Source organism: Cherax quadricarinatus, chromosome 4, assembly GCF_038502225.1.
Source record: "Cherax quadricarinatus isolate ZL_2023a chromosome 4, ASM3850222v1, whole genome shotgun sequence".
Classification (NCBI taxonomy): Eukaryota; Metazoa; Arthropoda; class Malacostraca; order Decapoda; family Parastacidae; genus Cherax; species Cherax quadricarinatus.
Genome location: NC_091295.1, coordinates 12,488,779 through 12,497,831, shown reverse-complemented (window position 1 = coordinate 12,497,831; position 9,053 = coordinate 12,488,779). Strand labels below are relative to the sequence as shown.

The 9,053-nt window shown below is 34.3% G+C and overlaps 1 protein-coding gene across 4 annotated transcripts in view; it reads left to right on the top strand.

The window, feature by feature from the left end:
- Positions 1–9,053, top strand: part of LOC128684207 (cold shock domain-containing protein CG9705) — a 65,102-nt gene that overhangs the window by 40,890 nt on the left and 15,159 nt on the right. Inside the window, exon 6 of one of the 4 annotated variants that reach the window (XM_053770366.2) lies at positions 4,631–8,065. The exons of the other annotated variants lie outside the window; for them this stretch is intronic. The gene's annotated coding sequence lies outside the window, so the exon portion shown is untranslated. Of the gene's footprint in view, positions 1–4,630; positions 8,066–9,053 lie in introns of those variants that run through there. 4 annotated transcript variants of the gene reach the window in all.

Sequence of the window (9,053 nt, the reverse complement as noted above, 5' to 3'; positions counted from 1 at the left end):
TAGTGAAACCTTCAGCCCAACTTCTTTAGCATAAACAGGTCTTCGATTGGACCTGTCATCCTGCAGTGCCCTTATCTCTTGCTCTGCCCACACTGTGACTTCATTGATCCAGCCACTTGCTTGATTACACTTTTATAAATATGCTTGTTGTGGATCCCTGTGTACTGACTGAAGAAACATGTTCCATAAAAAAAATGTCTCAAAGTGCCTCTCTGCAAATTGTGGACGTGGAAATCGTATGAAAATAGAGGATAGTAAAAAAATTGAGCACTGAATAACCCTTTTGGGTTTAGCACATCTTGTTTATAATACAGTAAATGTCCAATAAAAACAGATTATTGGGGAAGGGGTGTCCAGTTTAGCAAAAAATTAAGTGGATGTAGTCTGCTTAATTGATCGACTGCCACACATGAACAAACGCCACTAAATAACTTAGTCCTCTGTATTTTGGAATACTGAACACAATAAGAATAAACCAGATTACAGTATAGTATTAGTTGTACCTGAAAAGAAAATGAGTTAAAAATACAGCATTACATTACAGTAAAGTAATTTTTGTATTTTCTGGTGGATAGATGAGTATAGTATTGCCATGTGGTCTAGTGGTGTCCTGAATAACTTACTGTGAGTCAGAGGGCAGCACTGTATGATTCTTGTTGATTTAGCACTTTCTTTGATTATTACAATATTATTTTTTTTATTAACACATTGCCCATTTCCTACCAAGGCAGGGTGGCCAGAAAAAGAAAAACTTTAATCATCATTCACTCCATCACTGTCTTGCCAGAAGCATGCCTACACTAGTTATAAAACTGCAATGTTAACACTCCTTCAGAGTGCAGATACTGTACTTCCCATCTCCAGGACTCGATGATGATAATAATTTGAGTCAGGAGCTTTAAAGCTCCAGCAGTAACATGACAGGCAATGTGGGAGGCATACAGGTAGATTGTGTGGGAGATGGTTCCTCAGATGTAGATGGCTGAAAAGATGTAGATAGCTCAGGCCATTTTCATGTGGTTCCTGGGAATAACTTCGTAATTTTTCCCTGCCTCTCAATGTCAGAAACTGTTTTACTACTCCATATTCCACTGAAATGCCAGCCTCCAGCTTCCTTATTAATTCAAATTTCTGCTTAACTCACTTTTTGGCACCATCACTTGCCTTACAGGCCATTGTTAATAACATTGTACACAGTACATTAATAAAATTATTAAAAACACTGTAAATCCAGAAAAAATTAGAGATGAAATGGTGTGGGCATGCATGCGGATCACAAACTGACATGGGCAGTCACTAGTCCCACTGCCCAGAAACAACGAAAATAGATGTGCCTAGGACGAACTTCTGACTGTACAAACTTTTGATTAAGCAGAGTCAGTTAATTTTATTAAATGTACAACCAGACTTTATAGCTGCTCGATTAAGCAGATTTGGTCCACTTCATGACTTTTTAACAAGACACTCCATTAAATGAATATGTTGAGCCTTTGTCTGGACTAATGTTTCTTGTCCCTTTTAGCTGATATTTGATTTGTGGAAGTTTGTTTTATCGAACGTTTACTGTAATAATGTTGTTAATAATAATAACAATACTAGAAAACTGAAAACTAAAAGTAAGATGATGATGCAAAAATCACAGAAGCATAGGCTGAAGCTGAGTTGAAGCAGATAAATATGCTCATAAGACAAAGGATTTCAGTAAGAGATCAGGTTATAAGACACAATAAGGAGGGGGTGAAATGACATTGGAAAACAGGGAGGTATGTGAACCTTAAACATAATGTTCAGACAGGTCATCTTTAATGAACTGAAGAAAATACTAAGGTAAGGAATTAGTTTGAAAATTGTTGAAATTCATGAATTAAGATACTGTACTGCAAATTTATAGGAATCAAACTGTATACATACAACTATACATAATGTACACAAATACACACACCACCCATACACTAATATATACACATTATTATTACAATAATTTTTCTATGTTAAGGGAAATATTTTTATAATATTTTGTTTTAGATTTCTTTGCTATTTTTATAGTAAATAAATGATTTTGTCCAAGTATTAAATGAAGTTTGCAGTAAGATAATGTGTGATTTATGAAGAATAAATTTGCTGCTTGTTTGGCAAGAAATATTCTTTAGGTATCTGCCAACATACACCTGTGCCAATCATTAATGTAGTGGTTTTAGAACTAAAGAGAATTGTTATCTTAGTGTAAAATATGATCATTTATTTGATTAATTGTCTTTCATTAGAGAAAATACTCTTAATATTAATGCAGCTGTTGTGTGTTCAAAATAATGGTTAATTAATCCAGTTTTTTTTATTCATACTGTTGCCTACTACTTGCAAATTATTGGTTCTGTTTTATAATTTTTCATTAATATTTTCTAGTTTGCAACACATGTAGAATTTTTGTACTGTATATAACTAGCTGCACTAACACAGTTGTGCTAGTTGCTGTTGATGCAAACTACTTGAGCTTATCATAGTTACCTTAGTAATACAACTACAACATGTTATGAGATTAGTGATTAATAAAATTTTACAATAATACAAGGTATGTTTGTAACTTGTAAAAGCATTTTCCACAAGGCCAGCATTGATGCTATATTTTGTATCCTACACAACAGGAAAGATATAATTAATTTTTGACAAAAGTAATGTATGTTCATTTCTACCTTGTTCTTTTCATTGTTTTTCAGCAGTATGCTCTGTTAAAGAATTCATGCAGCCCTTTGATTTTCCTAAGATATTATTTAAATATTTTGTGGCCATTTTCTTTTAAATCTTATCTGCATGTGATCTGTGTTTTTAGGTATTTTTAGATGCTGTAGCTTAAATGTTATAATATGGCCACTGATAAGTCTTTAACCCAATTTTTTCTCTTAATTGTTGTGGTGTGATGTATATACTGTATGCTAAGAGAAATATTTTCTTCAGTGGAACTTGGAGGGAGTTTACCTGGAATATGCTGCACTTCATTCACATGTATGCTTACCTCTCCAGGCTCCAGCAGGGTCCATTTGTGTGCTTTCTTCTTGGTAACATTCCTTCATCTATGGTTGCCATGTATTATTTAGTTATGATTGACATCACCTGTGTCTCCCAGATTGCATTGGAATCCAGTTGTTGCTGTCTCACCATTGCATCTATAATTGCATTCCTGTCTTCATAGAAACTTCATTTATGAGGGGCACCCATGCCTATGTGAATTTGCACATGCATTTGACCTCGTTCAAAATAAAAATTGACTCCATGGCTTGGTCCTCCCTGGTTTAGTCCAGGTAGGATGCCATACTTGACCTCTACAAAGCCTTCTAATATGTTCAGATTCATCAAGAGTTCTGTAGGCTCTTCCCTTTTTTTTATTTTTTATCTTAATGGATTACATTTTTTGGCTCTGCATTTTGGCCTCAAGATGGCACTCTGAATCTTCACACACATCTTTTGTAGTGTGAGCACTTGAGGTAGATAAGAAGACACACCATAACACACTGGTGATAGGCTCATTATTTACCTTTACATCTGTTGTTCTCTGGACAGTGTTGTTGGCATTTCAGAAATGGGGGCTTCTTCAGTATCCATGATTAATCTTTTCTTCTTAGATGTGCTTCTTACCTCCTCCTTCACAGCTCCACTAGGATAAAATCTTTTCTCTTTTTTCTTTTACAAGTGTGTATGAGAGCCTATGACCAGTTATGCTCTCCATTTTTGTTCTCCTGGCATCACCTGTGGTGGGATGGCCTCATGAATGTTGATTTCCTTGCATCAACATGGCTCTGACTTAGGCCATGCTGGTGTCAATTGTTTACTGGTGTCTCAGTGAGAGTTGGCCCACTTTGTGTCCTCTCTGCCTCCAACCATCCCCCATTCCTAGAGGATGAAAGTAGTATAGGACTTTGTGTTGGTAGTTATTTTGGCTATACACACCTCTGAAAGTGCACTGTAGATAATGCACATAAGCTACATAACCTATACACAGAATTGACACTGGTTACTTGATTGTGGTCTGCTCTTTCCTTAGGCATTTGAGGCCTGTACAACTGGCCCCATAATTTTTTTCTGTTGGATTCCCTTCCCTTTCTATACCTGATTTGCTTCTTCAGCATGGCAGGTACTTCTCACAGAAAATACTAATTAGGTACTTTTCCTAGTCAGACTAATCTCTGAACCCAGTCATTGGTGTGCCAGGAAAGTGTGCTTACAGTTTAGGCCTCTGTATGTTACTACAGTTGTGTACTTGTCTTCATTCACTTGTTTTGGCACTTATATTTGAATGTATTGGCAGAGTCCTCTGGCTTTGCAGTAAGCCATCCCTTTGGCTTATTGCATCCTCGTACCAGTTTAGGTATTTTCAGACTGAAGACCCTCTTTCTCACTATTCAGTCATGATCTGTGAATGTTTAAAATTGCTTACCATACTTCCAGGTTACTATCATTGAGATATGCCAATGGCAATCAATGGCTACCTCTTCTTTCATAGTTATGGGGAGTATGAGTGCAGATGCACCATCCCAGGGCCCCACAGCACAAAATATCATTTTAAATGCAGTGAAAAAAAATTCCCCTTTAAGGTCCTTTGGGAAAACCTTAAACATTTTCCACTGCCTTTCCCCAGCTGCTTGTTTCTGCCGACAACTGGATTCTGATGTAGTACTCTGGAAGTCTCAGGTGACATTGACCTAAGAAGCAAACATCTAATGATGAGCAAAGCAAGTGTGTATAGACCTTGCTGAGGCTTGTAGAGTTGAGTATAGTCTTTTTTTTTTTTTTAACACCAGCTCTTTCCTGCTGAGGTAGGTGACCCAAAATAACTAAGCACATCCACAGTCATCCATTCAACAGCACTCCTGCCAGATGTGTTCAGACATCACAGTTCAAACAAGCCTTCAAACTGCAGCATCTTCATTCCTCCTTCAAAGAGCAGATGCTATGCTTTCCACCTCTAGGATTCAAATCTCACTAACCAATTTTCCCTGGATCCCTTCATGAATGTTATTGTGCCCACACTCCAACAGCACATCAAGCTATAAAAACCACTTGTCTCCATTCACTCCAGTCTAAGATGCCTGTTGTATGCTTGATCATTGAGTGTGGCATATTTCAGATGAGCTCCCAGGACCCCTAATACAGAGATGTATCTTTTATTAGGATCAAAATACAATTTTGTTTACTTAATATTGACTGCTTTTTTTTATACGATTGAATTTCTTTCAAGTGGTAGCAGTATTATAGACCATCTTCTATAATAGTTTTACAGCTTATATATACATGTAATGTGTTTTCATAAAATTGAATGAAGCATTCCATCATTATCATAATTGAAAATAATAATTCTGAGAGAGTACGAAAGTTACAAAGACTGATAAATAATGTCTTTATATCCTGTAGTAAAAATTCCACAATTCTGCAAGTCATTTCAGGGATTGACACTAATAGCATCAATTCTAAAAAATAATAATGAATGCAATAATTCCTTTAATCTTTTAGTCTTTTTGGTGTGTATTTGTATAATGTATACTGAAGCTTATTTTATTTGTTGTTGTGCATATAAAAATGTAATAGGTCTAGAAATCTGTTATTCACTACTCATATTGTGCATGAATCAATATGAAGATAGTTTGTATGTACTGTATTTGTGTTCACTCACTCAAGAATTTAGAAACCTTTGAGAAAATCTTAATGTCATTTACCACAAACTCTGTGTTTGCATTTTGCAATTTGCTAAGCTTGTTACTCTAATTTCAAGTAGCATGATCAGTGCTATTTTTATCTGATATACACCTACAGTATTCATATGTTAATACAATAATCACCCACTTAGCTTAACAACAAACATGTGCTCTAGAGAAGAGTAACGCTAAAATTCTGCTTCATCCGACTCCCATGTTATTATTGAAAAAGCGTTTTGGTGAAATTTTTTTTTGCATACTTTTGTGTTAAGGTTTTACATTGATGAAAGTATCAGATAGGCACCAGTGGCTTCTAAACACAAAATATTTATATGACAAATACATTATACAAAATACAGGGAAAGTAACATAATACTCAACAGTGATGGTTGACTTTGTTAATGTGAAGAGCAACTGGTGGTAGATCCTGCAAACACAGGGGTTACACACATGCACACATTTAAAATAATGAACTTTAAAGTATTGGCCTGAATAAGTTGTTTTTATATAATAAAAAATAAGCTAAGGTGTTAAATTTGTTAATTCTTAAATACTAATTAGTTAAACCACAATTACTTTTAGCTATATGTTGCCATGCACAATGACAGTTTAAAAAATTTACCTTATTAAACAAAGCCAAACTTTGGCATGTGTATAGATGAAAATATTTACCAGATGTGCTATAATGATAAATAACAAACTAAACAGTGTAACCCCAAGAAATTATTTTCAGAATGTATGTAATTGTTACAAAATTTGGTGATAAAACTTTTGCATAATTTGACAAGCCCCTGGTTATACAGAGCTCGGTACTTCTCTTCAAATAAGGCTAACAGTAGTCTGACTAATGAGATGTTTTCTGCTCTCAAGTAAACTTACGTCATACAAAAAGAATTACAGTAATTATAACTAGTCGACTGTGTTTACAAATGCTCTAAAAATTATTTATAAATGTTGAATAATGTTAGGTAAAAGGACACAAGTGCACCTAATGTGACATTTTATTGTGGCAGCATTTTTGTTCCTGGAGAGCAAAACATTGCCACAATAAAATGTCACATTAGTTGCACTAGTGTTCTTTTATCTAACATATTGTCGGTAATTCTAGCAACATTAAATACAATTTGTTAAGTAATGTCCAGGTAATATGTTAAAAACTAAATTCTTGCATAGTACAACTGACCGTTATTTGAATAAAACAGAGACATTCCCTGATGCTGCGTAACACCTGAGGTAGTTGTGGTGGGTAGTACTCCATCTAGGCACCTGGGAAAACACTGACCTCCTAACAGAATGCCCCTGGCATAACCAAAGTGCTATAGTCATGTTTTGTTGTTTTCGAATCCAGTGCATTTATTTTATGCACAGTATTTGGTAATCTGGTGAATGTGGTGGGGGAATTATTTTTAATGTAACCAAATTTGGATGTTTTTTCAAATTTCAGTAAATTTGTTATGAGTGTTAAGTATTTTATTTTTATCAAATGCATTGGTTATTTTGTATTATGGAATAACAGATGTGTGGTGGGCTCAGATTTTTGGTAAAAATCTGTTGAGATGTGGATTTTTTGTCTTCGTCTCTAGGAGGTTGATAATTAAGAACATTGTGAGAAGTTGATAAGCAAGATTGTTCCCTACAAACTTTTGGCACATTCTTCTCATTAAATGAGATTGTTCCCTAATGTATCCTTAGTTGTTAAGAGATTATTCCTTACATTAATTTTAGTTGCTAAGCAAAATTACAGCAAATCTTTGCTAATTTGGGGATTATTGTATAAATATTGAACCTATTAAATGACTTTAATGGTACTTGTAATCCCTTTCTCTCACCTCAGATTTAGTACTTTTCATGGATATTTAAGTTAGGTAAAAGGACACAAGTGCAACTAATGTGACGTTTTATTGTGGCAATGTTTCACTCACCAGGAGCTTTATCAAGCTCCTGGAGAGCAAAATGGTGCCACAATAAAATGCCACATTAGTTGCACTTGTGTCCTTTAACCTAACATATTGTCGGTAAGTCTACCAACATTAATGGATATTTATATTTTCCTTAGTCTTTGATCTTATTCCCTGTCCAATTTATGTTTGCAGAAACTGAGACATAAGCAAAACAAATTCATCGGCTTCATTATTATAGGGACCATCTACGTTTGTAAGTAACCATAATGAATTTTAGATTTTGTATATTCATTTTGTATAATTTTTTTTTTTTTTTTTTTTTTTTTGAAAAGTGTTACCATATTTAGCGTCAAGGTTGAATGTCACGTAAGGAACAATCAAAATTCTGGGCAAATATTAGTGAAAGGTCAAGGTGTCATATTTAATGTTAAAATTTGCCTGCTTGAGAGTGCCAGATTTAAATAAAGGGATGCATTTTTGGAGTGTTTTTTTTTTTTTCTTTCCAATTTCTTCATTTTTAACTGTCTAATAATTTTTACCATATTAATTTTTGTAGCTGCTTGTAGGACACTTCAAGTGTTTGTAATTGAACAAAAATAGGTGGAACTCATTGTTTAAGCTAGGGATTGCTCACATTGTACACATGCATGTTTTAGCTTCCCACTCTCTGAATCTCAGAATACATACATAGGTCCAACTTTTACCGTAGGCTTTCTTCTGTTCTTTATCTCTGCCTGTTTTTCTTCTATTTGATTTTTAAGCCTTTACATAGTACAACAACTAATACTTGACTTTAGATTTTACCATTTACAACCTTAACATTGAATAACCAATGCCTTTAACCCTTTCAGGGTCCAGAAGCCAAATTTCAAAGTGTGCACCAGGGTCCAATAATTTAAAAAAAAATTGTTGTTATTTTTTCTTATGAAATGGTAGAGAATCTTTTTCTGAAGGTTATAAAACAAAAAGTACGAATTTGATAGAAATTTGACGAAATTATGCTCTCGCGAATTTTGATGTGTCAGTGATATTTACGCATCGGTGATTTTGCCAACTTTGACTCCCATTTTAGGCCAATTACATTATTCCAGTTGACTAAATTCTTAGCTATTTCACTAGTATTACTTCTATTCTATCGATTGAGCACAAGAAATCGCCAAGTCAACCGTTTCAACTGCAAAATAAAGTGATCGGAAATTGATAATTTGGCCAATTTAACGCAAAGTTCAAAATATTCCAGTTTCAAAATAGGGTCCAGAATAAACAATGCAGGCATTCCTGGCACTAAACTAACAGTTCCTCTGTTCATTAGTTATGTTTTCAGGTTTTACAAATGAATTCCATTTTGAATTTTTATTCACATAATGATTTTTTATTCAAACCAAAAAATGCAAGATTTACTGTTATGCATTATTGTAATAATTGTATAAATAATATCACCACATTTGTGAATGTATATTAAACCCAC